The sequence below is a fragment of the Rhinolophus hipposideros genome, assembly GCF_964194185.1.
Source record: "Rhinolophus hipposideros genome assembly, chromosome: 13".
Lineage (NCBI taxonomy): Eukaryota > Metazoa > Chordata > Mammalia > Chiroptera > Rhinolophidae > Rhinolophus > Rhinolophus hipposideros.
Window position 1 is genome coordinate 64,317,336 of NC_138059.1, and position 18,703 is coordinate 64,336,038.

At 39.2% G+C, this 18,703-nt stretch overlaps 2 pseudogenes across 2 annotated transcripts; both read right to left on the bottom strand.

Moving 5' to 3' along the window:
* Window positions 1-7,370: 7,370 nt before the first annotated feature.
* On the bottom strand, window positions 7,371-8,857 carry LOC308506568 (protein AMN1 homolog; annotated as a pseudogene). The gene is made up of 3 exons: window positions 8,818-8,857; window positions 8,054-8,250; window positions 7,371-7,949 (listed from the first exon to the last, which is right to left on the bottom strand). The product of its transcript is annotated as a protein AMN1 homolog (transcript).
* A 7,127-nt stretch (window positions 8,858-15,984) lies between these two features.
* LOC308506529 (replication protein A 32 kDa subunit-like) lies at window positions 15,985-16,786 on the bottom strand (annotated as a pseudogene). Its single transcript has one exon. The product of its transcript is annotated as a replication protein A 32 kDa subunit-like (transcript).
* Between the last annotated feature and the right edge of the window lie 1,917 nt (window positions 16,787-18,703).

Below are 18,703 nucleotides of genomic sequence, written 5' to 3' on the forward strand. Positions count from 1 at the left end.
TCTAAAGGACAGGATCCATGGTTTGTGGATATACCATACCATCTTTTAGGAGGTCCAACTAAGCCAGTTTTTTGGGTTTTTTTTCCCATCGCTGGAACAAATAATTACATCTTTGTTTGAATTCCAAATGAAATATTTGGCTTGCATTTCTGGGCCGTACTGTAAAGATAAGGTGGGGGGGGGCAATTGGAGGGGGGACATGACAACATTGGTGGTGGTAGTACAGATTCTGTGTATTTGAATTTACTTAAGTTAAATGTGTGTAAGAAAAATTCCATCATATCTCTCTTTATTTAGAAAAAAGTAGATACTGGAATAAACTAGAAATCCAACCAAAACAAAGGCTATCGATAAAGTAGTAGTATTTAAATGACGGGTCAGCTCTATCATAGGTAAGGAGACTATCCAAATCCAGGATGCCTGAGGAGTGACAAAAACTCTTTCTGCTCACAAATATGCGCCTAACCAACCTGCCAGAATTCCCAAGGTTCCTAGTCGTATTGTCACCAATATCCGTGGAAGATGGACTATGTAAGTCAGAGATATCGCATGTGCTTCTTCTTAACTTCATTCAGCTTTTAGTGGCTGCCTTGAACACTGAGTTAGAAAGATGGTAAGGCCAAGTGTGGACTCTGAGGGGGAATAGTGTTCTTGTTGGCTGACAAGGGCTGCCGCGCCATCCTAGTGTAAGCTGGGACATGTGACTCCTAGAAGACCTGAGCAGAGAAGGACAAGTAGGACGGCCTTGAATTAATTTCTCAGGTTACTTCTGATGGAGCAGTAATCAGAACAGACTCAGCCAAGGATAGCAGTGAATAGGAAACATACAACGCTTGCTAGAACTAGAGTGCTCTTCCCCTCCCCTGTGAGCAGCCACATGAAGCTAGTTGATGACAAAATTGTGGGGACCCAGGAGAGCCAACATGAAATCAGTATACAGGCCCGACTCTGGGTGAGTCTATGTTAGCAAATAAGAGCAAAATTGGTTCTGGGAGAAGCAATATGGGAGAAGGAGGCCAGGGGCCAAGAAGACAGAGCAGAGACTGGGCACTGAACACCTCGGGTGTAGAGACCATGGCCGCCCTCCTGGGACTGGCTTACGGAGGCGATGCGCCAGCCTGACGAGGAACTGCCTTGACCCTCAAAAGGGTAAAGGCCTTAAGGAAATGAAATTCCATAATAAGAAAGATTTGCATTTGAGAAGGGAACAGGTGGGTGCACAGAACAGAACCAGGAAAGATCTGCGTGGGGTACGTCGGTCTCTGAGAGGAATAACTAGGAACTAGCATGGAGGTCCCGTGTGAAATGAAGTAGAACTCCACGGAAATCAGGGAGGGACACAGAGTGGGAGACAAATGCAGGTAAGTTGATTTGATTGGCATAGAAGTCCCTGAATGTACCAACCGATTCCATTGTCCAAACTCCTGTGAATAGCAAGGAGACCTAGGAGCCCCTGGGGTTTTCTGCCATTAGAAGGTGTGACATCAAAGAGACATTGATAAAGTAGATGCTGCAGCTGCCAGGAAAATAAAAGGAAAATCAGGTAATTAACAAGTGCTAAAAGACCAGAGCAGAGAGGAAGAAGCTTTTGAAAGAAACTCACCATATTTTAAATGTGGAGGGAGGAGGGAATTAAGGAAAACATGCGAAAATAGCCTTTGAATCTGGCAGTTAGGCGTGAGGCCAGGGGAAAAGAAAGATTAATCTCAACTTCATTCATCATGCCCATTCTTGTGAGCACCGCTCAAAGGAGATTCGATGAAGGAAAAGGCTGAAACTAGTGGCTAAAATGGACCCTGGGGGATTATCAGCTAACATTCATTAGCATGGCAAAGTGAGAGCTCGGTACACTGCACAATAACCAAAGAAACAGTGCACAGTCTCAAAACCATCTTTCTGTGACAGGTGGACTGTCCCGGCAGCTGTAAGGATCAGTTTTTTGAATCATGTGAGGAGAAAATGTCACGATCCCACAGTAATGATAGAGCAACAAAGGAAAATGATCTGTCTCAGCTATTTTTAAAGGGCTAATGGTGCCCTTTGGCTCTGTCTAGTTCCAGAAATTATACACTCATGATAAGTACCAAGCAGCCCCAAACAAAGGAGCCCTGTTTTCCATTTTTCACCTACTCTTACTCCAATCTGCAGAAGCAAAAATAGAATGCTATTATAATACTGGTCATTACAGGGAAGATAATGCCTCAGGCAAGATATCAATGGGGGAAAAAACATTACCTTTAGATTATAAAAATCACACTCAGGGGTTTATCCAGCATACACACAAATAAAACCAGACGTGAACAAACTGGTGAGTGGGACTGACCATTTTTAAAACAAAGCATTTTAATGCTACAAATGAATGAAACTTCGTGAAAATAGAAATATCCCACGATTCAACCTTCATTTTAATTAAAAGCACCGTAAGCAGGGTAAAAGAAAATTTTTCACTACTTTTTCAGAATAATGATTATGGTTATTGAGTTACTGTAGTAATCTCCAATTAAATTTACACTGTGAAAAGCAAAACTGTGAAACGATTTTACAAATTCTTAGGTCTATACGTAAAACAGTTCCTAGGCATTTAGCCATATAGATAAAGGGTAAGAATCGCAAACCCTAACACACACTGTTCTGCTGCCTGCAACCATAGACATAAGTCAAGAAGATTTTGAGTGAAGCTTTAAATTTAATTTAGGTCAACTAATATTTGAAAAGGGAGACAAGAATACTCAATGGGGGAAAAAGTTTCTTCAATAAATGGAGATGGGGAAACTGGATATTCACATGCAAAAGAATGAAACTGGGCCCCTATCTTACACAACTCACAAAAATTAACTCAAAATGGATTAAAGATCTAAATGTTAAATCTGAAGCCTAGAATAAAATATAGAGGGAAAGTTCCTTGACACTGCTCTTGGCAATGATATTTTGGATATGACAGCTAAATCACAAGCAACAAAAGCAAAAATAAACAAGTAGGACTACACCAAACTAAAAAGGTTCTGCACAGCAAAAGAAACTATCAACAAAATGAAAAAACAGCCTACGGAATGGAGAGCATATTTGCAAACCAGATATCTGTGAAGGGGTTCTTATCCAAAATATATAAGGAACTGTACAACTCAGTACAAAATAATAATAACAATAATACAATTTCAAAATGGGCAAAAGACATGACTAGACATTTTTCAACAAAAGACACACAAATGGCCAAACGTACATGAAAAGATGTTCAACATCATTAATCATCAAGGAAATGCAAATCAAAACCACCTCAAACCTGTCAGAATGGCTTATCAATAAAAGTGACACAAGAGAAATGCTGGTGAGGATGGGGAGAAAAGGAAACCCTTGTGCACTGTTGGTGGGAATATAAATTGGTGCAGCCACTATGGAAAACAGTATGGAGTTTCCTCAAAAATTTAAAAATATAACTACTATACAATCCAGCAATTCCACTTCTAGGTATATATCCAAAGGAAATAAAATCACTGCTTCAAACAGATACCTGCTCCGCCATGTTCCGTGTGGTATTATTCACAACAAGCAAGACATGGAAACAACCCAAGTGTCCGTCAACAGATGACTGAATGAAGAAAATGTGGTTTCTATATATACATAATACAATATTATTCAGCCATAAAAAAGAAGGAAATCCTGCCATTCATTGGTGACAACAAGTCAGATAGGGAACGACAATTACTGTATGATCTCATTTATATGTGGAATCTAAAGAAAACCGAGAGTACGTTGCTGGCTGGGGGTACGGGAGGGGGAGAAATGGGTGAAAGTGATCAAAGGGTAGAAACTTCCAGGTGTAAGATGAGTAAGTCCTAGAGAAATAATGTACAGCATGGTGACTACAGTTAACAACACTGTATTGTATACTTGAAAGTTGCTAAGAGAGGAGATCTTAAAAGTTCTCACCACACACAAAAAAAGGTAACTATGTGAGGTGATGGATGTATTAATTAATCTTACTGTGGTAATCGTTTTGCAGTGTATACGTACAGTAAATCACACTGTACACCTTAAACTCACACATATTATACGTCAATTATATCTCAGTAAAGCTGAACAAAAATTTTTAAACAAAGTTTTCACAAAGACTTTAGACAAATTCTTTAGGGTTCCAGAAAACATGACAAATACTGTTAATTAAAACTACTGTCAGAAAAATAACTGGCCAGAGTCCAGTGAAATAATACACAGAAAAACATTTGTGAATGATAGCATTCTGTATAGATACAAGGTCCCACTGTTTGGGGGGAGGGAGTGTCAATATATATATATTCTTTATTTAAAATATTTTTCCAGCTTTGTTGAGTTATAATTAATAATAAAAATTGTATATATTTAAAGTATACAACATGATGGGTTGATATAAGGTATCCACTACTAGAATAGCTTTAAGAGTTCTGGAATATTGGGATTTAAAAAAAATAGAGAAATGTATATAATGTTATAAACCAATGTTACCTCAATTTTAAAAAACAGAGACCTCAGGGAAAGAGATATGTCCTACAGTCATCTTTAAATAACTAATCCCCCCCAAAAATATATATCCTATATTCTCCTAATTAACAAGGAGGAAAATATGACCATGAAAAATGCATTCAAACTAAGATGTGGTTAGACTCATTACGTAACCGTCTTTCTAAAATAAGAAGTATAATAAAAATAAGCTCAGTGTAGGGCCCGCCTGGTGGCTCAGGCGATGGGAGCTCCATGCTCCTAACTCTGAAGGCTGCGGGTTCGATTCCCACCATGGGCCAGTGGGCTCTCAACCACAAGGTTGCCGGTTCAATTCCTCGACTCCCGCAAGGGATGGTGGGCAGCGCCCCCTGCAACTAAAATTGAACAGGGCACCTTGAGCTGAGCTGCAGCTGAGCTCCCAGATGGCTCAGTTGGTTGGAATGTGTCCTCTCAACCACAAAGTTGCTAGTTCAACTGCCGCAGCACCCTCCACAACTAAGATTGAAAGGACAACTTGACTTGGAAAAAAGTCCTGGAAGTACACACTGTTCCCCAATAAAGTCCTGTTCCCCTTCCCCAATAAAATCTTTAAAAAAAAATGTGTATACACTTAAAAAAAAATAATCTCAGTGTATTTTCTACAGATTATTTAGATGCCCAAGATGTTTATGTTACATCCAAAAGAGATTTAAGCTTCCAAATCAAAAAACTAACATTTCGCTTTTCATTTATTTAGAATTGCACTTGCCAAAGAAAAATATTTAAAGCAGTTTACTAGACACATTTGGACATTGAGTTAATTACCTGCACACTATTAACCATAAATGTGATGTTAAGTATAAAAGGCCTGACTCAGAAAGGAAAGGAGGAAGAGGAAGGGGGGCAAAAGTAGGAGAGGAGAGAGAGACAGAGACAGAGAGATGTGTGCTTGTCAGAAGCCCCAGCCATATTGAAATCAGAGGAAGGACAGAGTTTTCCCAGCGTTGGCACTGTGGGTGGCGGTTGAGGACAAACATGAAAGCCATGGAATTAACTAGTCTGAAGACTCCCAGTGGAACTCTGGCATACAGTTGTTGTTGGCCCCAGAGCTGACTCAGCCTTCCAGGTGCTGGGAGGATTTGATTCTTGTCTGCAAACAACCTCCAGTGACCTTGGAAGGTCCGGAAGTGAATCAGGACTCCAGATGCCAAAGCATGCTGATTCCTTTTTAAGAAACTACTTCATGTCAACAATAGGTTAGAATGTGACCCATCTAAGCGATTTAGCCCCTAACTTTAAGTGACAAAAGCAAAATACAAAAGATGTGAGTGGTAATGAGAACTGATTATATCTAAACATGAGTATGGACAAGTCTAGAAGGAAATGCACAAAATAAAAAATTATGCTGAAAACTAACATAAATATTGTATGCCAATTATGCTTAAATTTTTTTTTAAGTTACATTGAGGTCACAAAATAATAAGACTTTTTTCTTTGACTTTGCTATATTATTTCTGCCATTTCAACGTGATTATAAGGAAAAGTCAAAAGACAAAGGATAACCTGTGAGAAAATATTTACAACTTACATCCCAAAGAACAGAGTATATAAAAAGCTCTTAAAATTTGAGAAAAAGGACAAAAATCTCTGTAGAAAAAAAGTTTAAAAAACAAACAGTTCTCTGAAAATGAAAGGCCACTCGCTTAACATGTGAAAAACATGCCTTCACCTCAACTCATAAATGTAAATTAAACTGCATTGAGATATAATTTCTCACATAACACATTGGCCAAAATCCAAAGCTTAACAATACTCTCGCGTGGTGATGCTATGGGGTAATGCACTCTCCTACATTGCTGGTGGGAATAAATTACAGATACATTAACTAACCTTAGACCTAGCGATTTCTCTTCTAGGAACCTATCTTACAGCTAGATCAGCACTGAACAACAGATTCACAGGGTTAGTCACTGCAGAATGGTTCGTAGTAACAAAAGATTGGAAACAACCCAAATGTTCACCAATAAGGAACTGATTGAATAAACTACCCACATAATGGAGTCACGGAAAATGAATAAGATTTCTAAGTACTGCGAAGGAGTGATTTGAGTGGCTTCCAGTGTATAAGTGAAAAAAATCCACAATGGTACATATAAAATGCTGCCTTTTATATAAGAAAGAAGATACAATAAGAAAATATATACATATATACACATACACATATGTGTGTGTATTTTTTTATTTTGCTTAATTTTGTAGAAACTCTGGGAAGATTAACCAGAAATGAATGCTAATAGAATTAGCATAGGGGAGTAGAGAGTGGGGAACTGGGAGAGAAGAGACAGGAATGTAAGCAAGACTTTGCTGAATACAGTAGTCCCCCCTTATCTGACGTTTCACTTTCTGGGTTTGTGTTACCCGTAGTCAACCATTTTTTGAAAATATTAAGTGGAAAATTCCAGAAATAAACAATTCATAAGTTGTTGGGGTTTTGTTGTTGTTGTTGTTGTTGTTGTTAATACTTTTAGAAATACTTGTACTTAGCATTCTCTTAACGTCTACCCATATAGGTCAGTTTTTCTTATAACAGCTCAAAAAGCTAGGCAGGAGAAGGAAACCTCTAGGAAAAACAGATCATTTTAAAACTTGGTTATTTAAGAAACAGACACGGTACCAGCCCTCCCCACGCCCCAACCCAAATCCATCAGAGGGCATGCTAGGATTACCATTTCAAACACTGACTCATCAAACAAATGGAATAATAGCACTGTTACAGTGTTCAAGAGTCTGGTTAAATCACAAACCATATTACTTATTGGAAAGCCAGTCTCCAAGACCTGAGAGAGTGAAGATCATAGCTTCGACAAGCATCAACAAACAGTCCACGTCACTCGCTTTAATTTTCTCTAAGAATCTCATGAAGGATGTGTTACCAGTGGACATCCATGGAACAGTAACACACATATCTGAGGACAGCAAGTAAGGACAGTTTCTACAGCCTCATCAGGCAGATTCATACAATGTCCCACATGACTCTCCTCTATTTCTTGGCACAAGGTCCACTAACAAGCGCAACCACACCATTGTCAGATACCTGAGTCGATGAAAAATCAACAGACTGCAAAAATAAGCAGTTTTCTCCTAATACACATAAGGACACAGCAGTAATACCTAACTCCGCAGCCACCTAAATCTATGACCTTTAACAGCTGGCAATTGCATGCAAGAGCAAGGACTCCTTTATTCGTGAGACTGCAGCATGTTTTCAAAGAAGCTGCATGCAGATATGAACAAGATGAAGCCACAGCTTTTATTCCTTTTGTAGTTATGGAAATTGTTTTCTTTTGAGAAATTTAAATTTAATTTGTTTAGTTTTCTGCAGTTATACAGGTACAGGAGAGCAGTATCTGAAGTACCACAGCTCTGTAGATCTACAGTTTGGTCTTCAGGATGTAAAATCACAATAACCCGGGACCGGTGGGGAGATGACAGAGCTCAATGGTCTCATCAATGCAGGCACCAGAAGTGGAGGCAAGCCACTGTGGATCCCACTTCTCTGACACCATGTAATGTCAATCAATTTTGACCAAGAACTCACTTATATTTGAATTTGTTATCTGCCCCTGCTGGCTCATTATTTGAATCAGTCTTCCTTTTATGTTGGGAGGCAAAGGCTTATGTCTGTGATATATCTGGAAATATTCTTCACGAAGCACCAAAGGCATAGATCCAGGAGCTGATAGACCAGCCCCTGGGTGGGCACCACGGCTGTTCTCGGGTCTCGGGAGACTCTTCCTCAGTCCCAGAGAACCTGGCCAGAGACCATCCTTCAACTCCCGCCCCTCATCTAACCCGTAAGTTTTCAATTGTGTGTCATTCTGAGTAGTCTGATGAACTCTCCGGCTGTCCCACCCCATCCCACCTGGGACTTAAATCATCCCTTTGTGCAGCAGTCTCCACGCTGTAGATGCTCCCCTCCCACTAATCATTTAGCAACCGGTTGGGTTATTAGATTGACTTTGGTTATTAGATTGATTGTGGTACCACAGTGCTTGTGTTCAGGTCACCCTTGTTTTACTTAATAATGGCCTCAAAGCAGAAGAGTGGTGATGCTGGCAATTCAGATCTGCCAAAGAGAAGCCTTAAAGTGCATCCCTTAAGTGAAAAAGTGAACATGGCACAATAAGGTGTTTTGAGAGAGAGACCACATTCACATAACTTTTATTACAGTGTATTGTTATAACTGTTCTATTTTATGATTAGTTATTGCTGGTAAACTCTTACTGTGCCTAATTTATAAACTAAACTTTATCATCGGTATGTATGTACAGAAGAAAGCAGAGTATAGATGGCGTTCGGTACTATCCACGGTTTCAGGCACCCACTGGAAGTCCTGGAACATATCCCCCAAGGATAAGGGTGACTGCTATATACCTTTTTGATTTTTGACTCACAGAAATGTTTTAAATGTTTAAGGAATAGATTAAATTAAATCGAAAAAGGGAAAGCAATCCTAAAATTGAGAAGAAATAGAAACAAACAATTCCATATCAAATGAGTACCACACTGACATAAAGCAAAAAATTATATCAAGTGATTTTTGAATATGTATTTGCACTATACATTTCCTGGTGGGATAGTCTAAGAACTAAAAGAACTACATAAAAAATCCTCAAAATTTACTGCCTCATCTCTGTCTGCCCTCTGTTGCTTATAAGGGCACTTGTCATTGAATTTGGGACTCACTTAGATAACCCAAGATGATCTCATTTCAAGTTTCTAATTTAATCACATATGCAAAGACCTTTTTTGCAAATAAAGTTACATTCACAATTCCAGGAATTAGGACATGAACATATCATTATAGGAGCTCATTTAGCCCACTATAGTCTATCCTCAGATGACCAAAAATTCACATCCATTCCACAAACAAAATACACTCAACCCATCTCAACAGCCCCCAAAACTCAACTCTAAGTCCAATATAGAATTATTTGGACTTAAATATCTTCTAAGTGTCAACTTAAAAGTCCCAATTTTTATTAGCCTAATTATCTAAATCAGGTATGGGTAAGACTCTGGGTATGAGCCATCCTGAGGCAAAATTCTTTTCCATCTGTGCACCTATGAAATGAGTAAACAAGTTATCTGCTTCCAAAAACAGTGGTGGAACAAGCATAGGATAAGAGTTATGGAGCTTCCCATTCCAAAAAGGAGAAAGTAGAAGAAACAAAAGGGGGGTAATTGGTCCCAGCAAGTTTGAAATCCAGCAGCGTAAATTCCACTAGGTTTCTAAGCTGAGGAGTAATCCCCTGTGTCTCGCAGCTCTGCAGGCCTTATGTCTACTGCCCTCTGCTTCTGTGCCTGTGGCCCTATTCTCTGGGCTCAAGGCTCTGCCGTTGGAGTCTTTCTTCCTTTTTCTTGAGGGTAGCACGTGTTTGCAGTGAACTAGCTCTATCAGTCAATTTCCTGCCTGCAGCATGTTAGACATCCAACAGCCTTTGTCCATTTAGTCCAGCCTCTGTCAACTTTCAGTTCAAGCTGGCCATGTTCCTGCTGATATAATATTCTCAAAACCTTGTGAGTCTCCTATGTGTGTCATGGAACACCACATAGTTAGACAAGAGGGTCCTCCATAGAGGCTTCCTGGATAACCTCATCTCTATTCCTGACTTCTACTGAGATGGTTGACTGAATCCATAAGTCACACCTAATCTTTTCTGCAAAATGTTGTCCAGCCAGCCAAGATTGCAGAAAACAACATCAATTTACAAAAATCAACTACATTTATACCACCAATAACTGGAAATTGAAATTTGAAAATAACATTTACAATAGCATCAAAATATTAGATAGTTAGGGATAAATCTAACAAAAGGTTTATCTGTACACTAATAATTACAAATAATGCAGAGAGAAATTCAAGAAGACCTAAATAAACGAAGAGATATACCACAGGTCCAAAGACCCCCAAAGATGTTGATTCTCCCCAAATTGACCTATAGATTTAAAGTAATCCCAATGAAAATCTTAGCAGGATTTTGTGTAGAAAATGACAATCTGATTCTAACATTCATATAGAAATGCAAAGGACACAGAATAGCCAAAGGACTTTGAAAAAGAACATCACCAAAAATTATAGTGTATGACCTCATTTCAACACTAATGAAGACAGTGTGGTATTGGCATAACATTGACAAATAGATCACCAGAGAGAGTGGAGGGCCCAGAAATAGACTCACACTTACATGAACAACTGATTTTCAACAAAGATATAAAAGTAATGCAGTGGAAATATGATAGCCTTTCTCATTTTTTAACAAAATTTTTAAAAAATTAAATACTAAGGATGGAAATAAAAACCTTAAAATGGTAAGTTTTATGTTATATATATACATATATATATACATATATGTGTGTATATATATATATATATATATATTTACCACAAATCATTTTTAATGGAAATAATAGATAGATATGGAGCAAATATGACAAACTACTGACAATTATTGAAGACAGTTGCTTGATGTATGAGTCCTCATTACACTCTTTCGACTTTTTGTATATTAGAAAAGTCCCCATAATAAATAAGCTTTTAGAAAAGAAAAGCAAAAATATTGACAATAAGGGAAAAAGAGGGAAGAAAGAAGGAATCAAAGCAAGAAAGAGGAGGAAAGAGAGAAAGAGAAGGAAAAGGAGAAAATTCTCTCTGTTTGCAAGACTAATCACTGTAAGACTAAGATTCCTACTGTGCAGGCTCACCGGAGAGCAGACTGTCTTCAGCTAACACGTGTGGAAGCTACGCAAACATCCAGGCAAAAGCATCTTAGGGTAGGACCACAGTGAAAGGCTGAGCAAGCGTTACCTTGCACAAAGCACCACATAGGAGACACTGAGGATTTCTATATGGATTATTACAATTTTCCAAAAGATAGAATCTATGAGCTCACAGGGGCCCGGTAAGGTAGGGTGACATTCAGAGAAAAGGAAACGGATCAATATGCAGGTCCTAAAGGGTTAGAGCTTGGACTAGAATATTATATAGTGTTGCTTTAGTTCACAAAGCCACTTTGTGCTTAGTCATAACAAAAAGAATTTCATACGGAAATATTAAATATGATTTCCTATTATTTCTATTCCTGTTTCTTAAAAAAGAAAATAAAAAGCATTTCTAAAGATCTGCCTTTAATAAATAATTGATGTTCTTCATATCACCAATAATGTTTAAAATTACAAGTCTAGACTAATCACGTTTTAAATGTTTTTTAGATGTCCTGATATGCCTGCCTCCCAAAAAGCATTAGCCATTCTGAAGAATACATGATACTTCTGGGACTAAATTTATCAGCTGTAAAAGTGATGCCGCATCAGCATGGTTTTACAGGAGTTGATTACATTTTTCTCCTCCCACCTCCCACGTCTTCAATCCGGGAGCTGACCTGATTTATGGTATAAACATGTCAGAAGGCAATGTGAAACAAAAGCAGAGGAAAAATCACTAAAAATCCACATTACTGAGATAGCTACAGCAGCAGCCATAAGTGATTTGGGAACACAAAGTGTCTGAAAGTATTATATGCATTTAGTCAATGTAAACCTTATAAACAATAAATAATAATCCCAAAATATTTCACTGGCTTCAGGGGGTTTTAATGAGAGAAAACATCCTACTTTAATTAAACCTATGAATAAACCATATATTAGACAAAAATTCTTGTTTATTTTAAACACCACCCACCCCCGTGAGTACCTCACCTCTTAACTGTTATCAGAGTTTAGAATTATATGACTTAACCTAGAAAACAGCCCTAACCCCATATATTTGAACCCGAGGACTTTTGGCAAAAGATTCCCAGAAAATGGTCAGCTGACCCAAAGATTAACCCATGTATAAATGCATCCAGTAGTCACTGAGTATACTGGGTTTTTATTCGTTTAATGAATACTGACCTAGTGCAAATCTGTGTGGAGTAAACAATAAATAACCCCGTTTAATCCTACGCAGAACATTTATTTTGCTTCTCATACAGGACTGCTGTGGAGGTAAATGTTACTTCCAGAATGATAGATTCCTACAGAATAACTCAAACATACTAATGACAATAGCAGGAGGACAAAGCACCCCATGCACTTTGCTCAGACACTACTCATTAGAATTCCTAACGTTAAAAAAAAAAAAAAAAGAAAGATGCAGTCTCCAGGCGCAACTAACAGTGGTCAAAACCTCGTGCCTCTAAGCAAGGTGATTAAAAGGAAAAGAAAGCTAAGATTGAGTTGCAATGAGTTGAAGATCACAAGTCTGGAAAAGCCATGAGGAGCCATCAAAAATATGAAAAGATGGGACAGAAAAGGGGGGACAGAGCCTGTTAGCTCAGTTGGTTAGAGCGCGGTGCTCTTATCAACAAGGTTGCCGGTTCGATCCCCACATGGGCCACTGTGAGTGTGCCCTCCACAACTAGATTGAAACAACTACTTGACTTGGAGCTGATGGGTCCTGGAAAAACACACTTAAAATAAATAAAAGTTTAAATATATATATATATATATATATATATATATATATATATATATATAGAGAGAGAGAGAGAGAGAGAGAGAGAGAGAGAGAGAGAGATCCTAGACTTCGAATTCTCTTCAGTTTATATTTCCAGTGTTTAGCAAGGTGCCTGCTACATAGTAAAGGCTGAACGAATAAATAAATGAGTTGATGTTCAATACTATGGGTGAGAGAGACACTCTGATATCCAGTCTGCTTCTGCCATAGTAATAGATACCAAATATCCAGTTGGGTATTATATCCAGGTGGAATGCCCAGATCAGACTATATTTCCCAGGCTCCACTGCACCTAAACATGACCATGTAATTAAGTTCTGACTTTTTTTGCACTAGGTCAGTATTCACTAAATGAATAAAAACCCATGTAATATAAGTAGACGTGGAAGGCCCCATTGTCTTCTTTGCGTCCTCCTTCCGGCTGGCTGGAATGCAAGCAGAAAGCCTGGAGCTCCAACAACCATCGGGGAGAGAGTCTCGGGAGGGACAGAGCCTGGGTCTCTGACCCATGGAATTGAATTTCGTAACACTCCAGGACTGACTGACGCTCTTTGAAATTCTTGAATGTGAAATGAACTTGTATTTTCCCTAAGTGACTGATATTTGGGTGTGGGAGGGTGTCCTCTCTTTGCAGCTGAGCTTAATCCTAAGTCATACACAGGTTTTATTTAATTACTTCCTTACTGTGTTTTCAGCTGTTGTTTTTTTGTTTGTGTGTTTGTTTTGTTTTCCTTTTTAACCTCTACAAACAGCGCGACAGCCATGCTCCATGGCAGTGGCCAACAGACTTGTCTTGCAAAGGGTCAGATAGTAAATTGGCTTTGGAGGTCACAGAGGGTCTTTCTCACGCATTCTTCCTTCCTCTTGTTTGGTTAACACCTCCTGAAAGATGTGAAAACCATTCGCAGCTCATAAGCTATATACAAAAACAAGCTGTACACAGACCACACTTGGCCTGTGGGCCACAGTTTGTAGACTCTTGATTTGTGGCTACCACTTTTAAATTGTTTTCTAACCTCAAAACTCACTATCCTCACTAAACGTTACTGTATGGAAATATGTAAAAGAGAGCAAGACTCGGTCTGGCTGGAGGAAGGGAAACAAGGCTAAACTCTGCCTGTTCGGCTCTTTCTTTTCTCTTCTTTATCCTCACCTCGGATCCTCACATCCCTGTTCCCTACAAAGCTTCACGAAGCCACAAAGCTCCTATGGATGAAAACCTCTGATCTATGACTTAGGATTTCGCAGTCTCTGTCATCTGCTAGTTCAAATATTATTGTAAGTCTACACCCTTTTTTTTTTTTGAGGAAAATCTCAATCACAACAGTAGGTCATTCTTCGGAGCAGAGGTTGTATGTGTAAAGTTGTAGGTATACAGATACATACACACTCAGGCACATATAAATATGTATTGATTTTTACCAGAAGGGGAAAATGTGCTACTTTCAACACAAAATCTGATGATCCATAATTCTCCCTATAAGAGAAGGTGAGCAATACTGCCATTCATCTCAGTGGGGACCTAAATTTTATACTGCTCCCTTTTGTTTAATAAGGCTGGAAAGCAAGGGACGACATCCTTAAAGCTATAACTATGTTAAAAAACAGATTACCGGTGTGGCTGGTTAGCTAAATTGGTTAGAGCACAAAGCTCATAACACCACGGTTGCCAGTTCGATCCCTGCATGGGCCAGTGTGAGCTGTGCCCTCCACAACTAGACTAAAACAACTACTTGACTTAGAGATGGTGGGTCCTGGAAAAACACACTTAAAATAAATAAATAAATAAACAGAGAGAGAGAGATTACAGACTATAGTTTTAAACGTCAGCCATGCTTCAAATTACTAAAGGTGAAGACCCAGAGATGACTCTTTAATGAGTGCTGAAGACTTAAAAACAGTCAACATGAGAAATGAACATGAGTTTTAGGGGTGTTGGGGGCTCTTCATATAAAAGAAAGGAAAAAGAAAAAAAAAAGCATGGGGGAAGCCAACCTGGGATAAAACACAGCTAGTGAGAAATTACCAATTGCTGGAATTATCAGGAATAGAGATACCTATTCTAAACTTTTTATTGTTTACTGATTGGTGTTGATGTGTAGTCTCTTAAATAACCCCAACTTTTGATAAAATGAGAAATGCATAAGACCTATGTTAATGATAGAGTAAGGGGAAATATAAGGAAAAGGACATGTATTACCTCTCTTTTGATGTAATATTTGAATAATATAGAAATGAAAAAGAGAACATTTAAGGTGGCAAGATACAAAGCAGAGAACCAACATTTAATGAGAGCAAGAAATTGGAGCCTGGGCTCTCCACGATTTTTTTTTTTTTACTGCAATAATAGAACTATTTTATTAAACATATGGATCATAGTTATTTTATACAAAACACGGTAACATGTCTTCCTCTCCTCAGCTCCACGAGGCTACCTCTCGAAAACCTCATGTTTCTAAAAACCACTTTGGGCAGCAGTCATGACATGGTAAAGGAAAGTGTAATTCCGAAAGTAACACTACATAACCAAAATGAGGAACGAAAACAGACAAAGGTTAGTGGGTTTCTTGTTTAGCTCTCTGCTCATAGGCCCTAGTCCTACTCATCTTCTCTCAATAGGAAACATTTCAGGAATAGAGACTCTGAGTATTATTTAAGTAACACCACCCAACTGTCTTGGTGACATCCCTCTTCAATTTCCACTTATCTTGATATTATAACTAGCTCACTTGTAGCTTCTTCAAGAAGTTATACTCTGGTTTACATACCTGTCAGTTACCTAGCCCCCTTTGAGCTTCAAAAAATCACAACAGCAGTAAGTTTCAAAAGGATGTCAACTGAGACCATATTTATAGATGAAGCCTATTAATCCTTTCTGGGAGTCAATTGGCCAAACATACGCACAGCTGGAGACAACAGATTGTGAAAATAGGTTCAGCTGGAAAATATGTTGGGGACCCCATTAGATCCATTTATTCTGCGTCCATGGATATAAAATGATCATTCTCCACAGTGGAATAAATGTGTCCCCTCGTTGCTTGGAAAATCCTTCGCTTGTTGGATTGAGGCTACAGTTATGTGCTGGAGCTGGTTCTTAAGTTCGTGAAAGTTCAATCCTTCAGATCATGGGCAAGCCTTCATCAAATTCAGCACCTGGTTTTGGCCACAGCGAGGCCATTTGCGGTTCCCACCAAGGTCCCCTGCTGCACCCATTCCTGGACTGCTAATAGGTGCTCTCCCTGCTGAGAGCTGGCTGTTCGCTTTGCTCAGCATCATGCGGGTACTCACTACTCCCAGAATACGGGCAGTGAACTCATTTGTGTCCTCCAGCGGCAGGATCTTAAAGGCCACCAAGCACTTTTTGTTCTGAAAAGATCTCAGATGGCCAGCCACTTTCACATACATTTCTGGAGGAACCACAGTGTTTTTCCCACTGGCGCCATCTCTGTCAATCCACTGGTGAACATCCATGGGTGCACCTGTTATGTCATCTATTTTGGAAACCCTGCTGGTTAGAGTCTTCTCTGCATGTCTGATTATCCCTACAATAGTGACCTGTGAAATCTGAACATCCCCAATTCTGAATACTTCATCAACAGGAGTGGCAGAAAGCAGCTGAGTTCCAGTGCCGGGTACAACGTGCTGGGCTCCGGCTCTTGATTTCTTTTCAGCCTGAGAAGGTGCCAGCAATCCAAAGCCCCCAGGGGTCTGTGTGTAGCCACCAGCTCCCCGAAAGGTGGAGCCGCCATAGCTTTCAAATCCACTGTTCCACATCTTGGTCACAATTCCCTCAGGAAAGAGGCCCAGAAGGTTCCGGCCTGATGGGTTCACCAGACGCCTCTTTCCATGATTTCTTAAAGACAGTCTTGGGGAAAACTGGGGAGGGGGCATAATTGCTTCCTTAATATTAAAGGGAAGGAGAGCCCCAAAGCCCTAGAACATCCGAGGACATCTAAGCAGGTACCACTTCAGGTTACATACACATGCAACTTATTTAATTGAATTTTTTACCAGAAAAGGAATCCTACCTGTATGTATTGCTCTGAGATACCTTTTCAAATCAATATACATTAATCTTCCACATTCTTTTTTAATAGCTGGTACAGTATTTAATAATTTGGCGCAATGTTATATGAATGTACCAAAATTAATTTGACCGTTTCATGTTGATCATCACAGTTAGTTCCAATTTTTTTCACTATTTTGAATAATGACGTAATGGATATATATATATTATATATATAATATATATATACACACACACATACACACCGAGGATGTCAAAAAATGTAAAGAATGTATATATATTTTAAGAAATGTCAACACTTCGGTCAACGTTGCTCAAGCAGTAGTTCACCGTAATCAGAACTGTCTGGACACTGATGGTAACCACTTTGAGCACCTCTTGTCATTGCAGAAGTCAAACAGGACTTGTATTCATCTTTTGAGTATTATAATTTTAACACAGTTTTTTCCTTTCTTAAAATATGTATATTTTTTTGGCCCCCTGTATACACACACACACACACACACACACACACACTCACACACACACATGCTCTTGTATCTGGAACAGATACCTAGAAATGCTCCCTCCACTTCACACACCAAAACCAACAACTAGTGGTTTTGCACAGACTTACTGCCAATCAAGAGGTTCTACATAGACCAAACGCAGCCTTAAGAAGAAAGACAGACTTTTCAGACAAACAGAGACAGTTTGCCACCAGCCAATCTTCACGAAAGGAAATTCTCATAGTTGTACTTCCTGAGCATAAAGAGTATGATACCAGAGAGAAAGTCTGCAATACAAGGAGACAAGGACGTGGTGAACACATGGGCCTATCGACACAATTAACAACTGGATAAAACAATCAGAGAAGAAGGCATTAGACTAGGAATTGAATAGTGTCCCTCAGATGCCATAGTCCTGGCCCCAAAATTTACACTCAAAAGAGCTGGCTACCTTTTAAAGGCCTAGAAAAATGATATAATCACTGAGTATAGGATGAAGACTTCCTTCAATCTCACCAATTGCGAGAAACGTAAAACACAAGAGCAGAAAAGAAAGGGCTCCTGGTAAAACAAAAGGCGAAGAGATACGAATGGTCACATCGGAAGCTGTAGATTCCAAGACGGCACATGAACACCCAAAGAAGAGGGGACAGAAGGGCTGGGAGTTTCTCCCACAACACCAGGAGGGGGACTGGGACTCTGATCATCATTGCAATTGTTCCCCACGATTTGACATGCACCAGGAATGGTGTACCTGAGAAAATAAGGGCTTCGGTAACATCCTGTTTACGCAGCCAAGCAAACAGGCTCAAAGGGGTATCTATCTCCTGTCCCTTTACTGGCTCGAAAGCTCAAATCCCAGCTCTGCCATTTATTAACTCCTTACAAAGTGTAAAGTGGGGATAATCCTACTACCTACCTCATAATGCATGAGATTTAATAATAGTGAACAGCGAGTTTTTACATGACAGGCATTGTGCTAATGCCCTTAGAGCAATAACTCACTTAACTGAGTAAGTGCTGGCAATACGTGAAGAATTGAGAAACATTCTCATAGTTGTAATTTCCAAGCATAAAAAATGGGATACCAATCCTGGAATCTCTCTACTATACCAGTCTTGGAACAAATGTGCATAATATGCCACACACACTTTCCATAGGCTTCTCCTTAGCAAG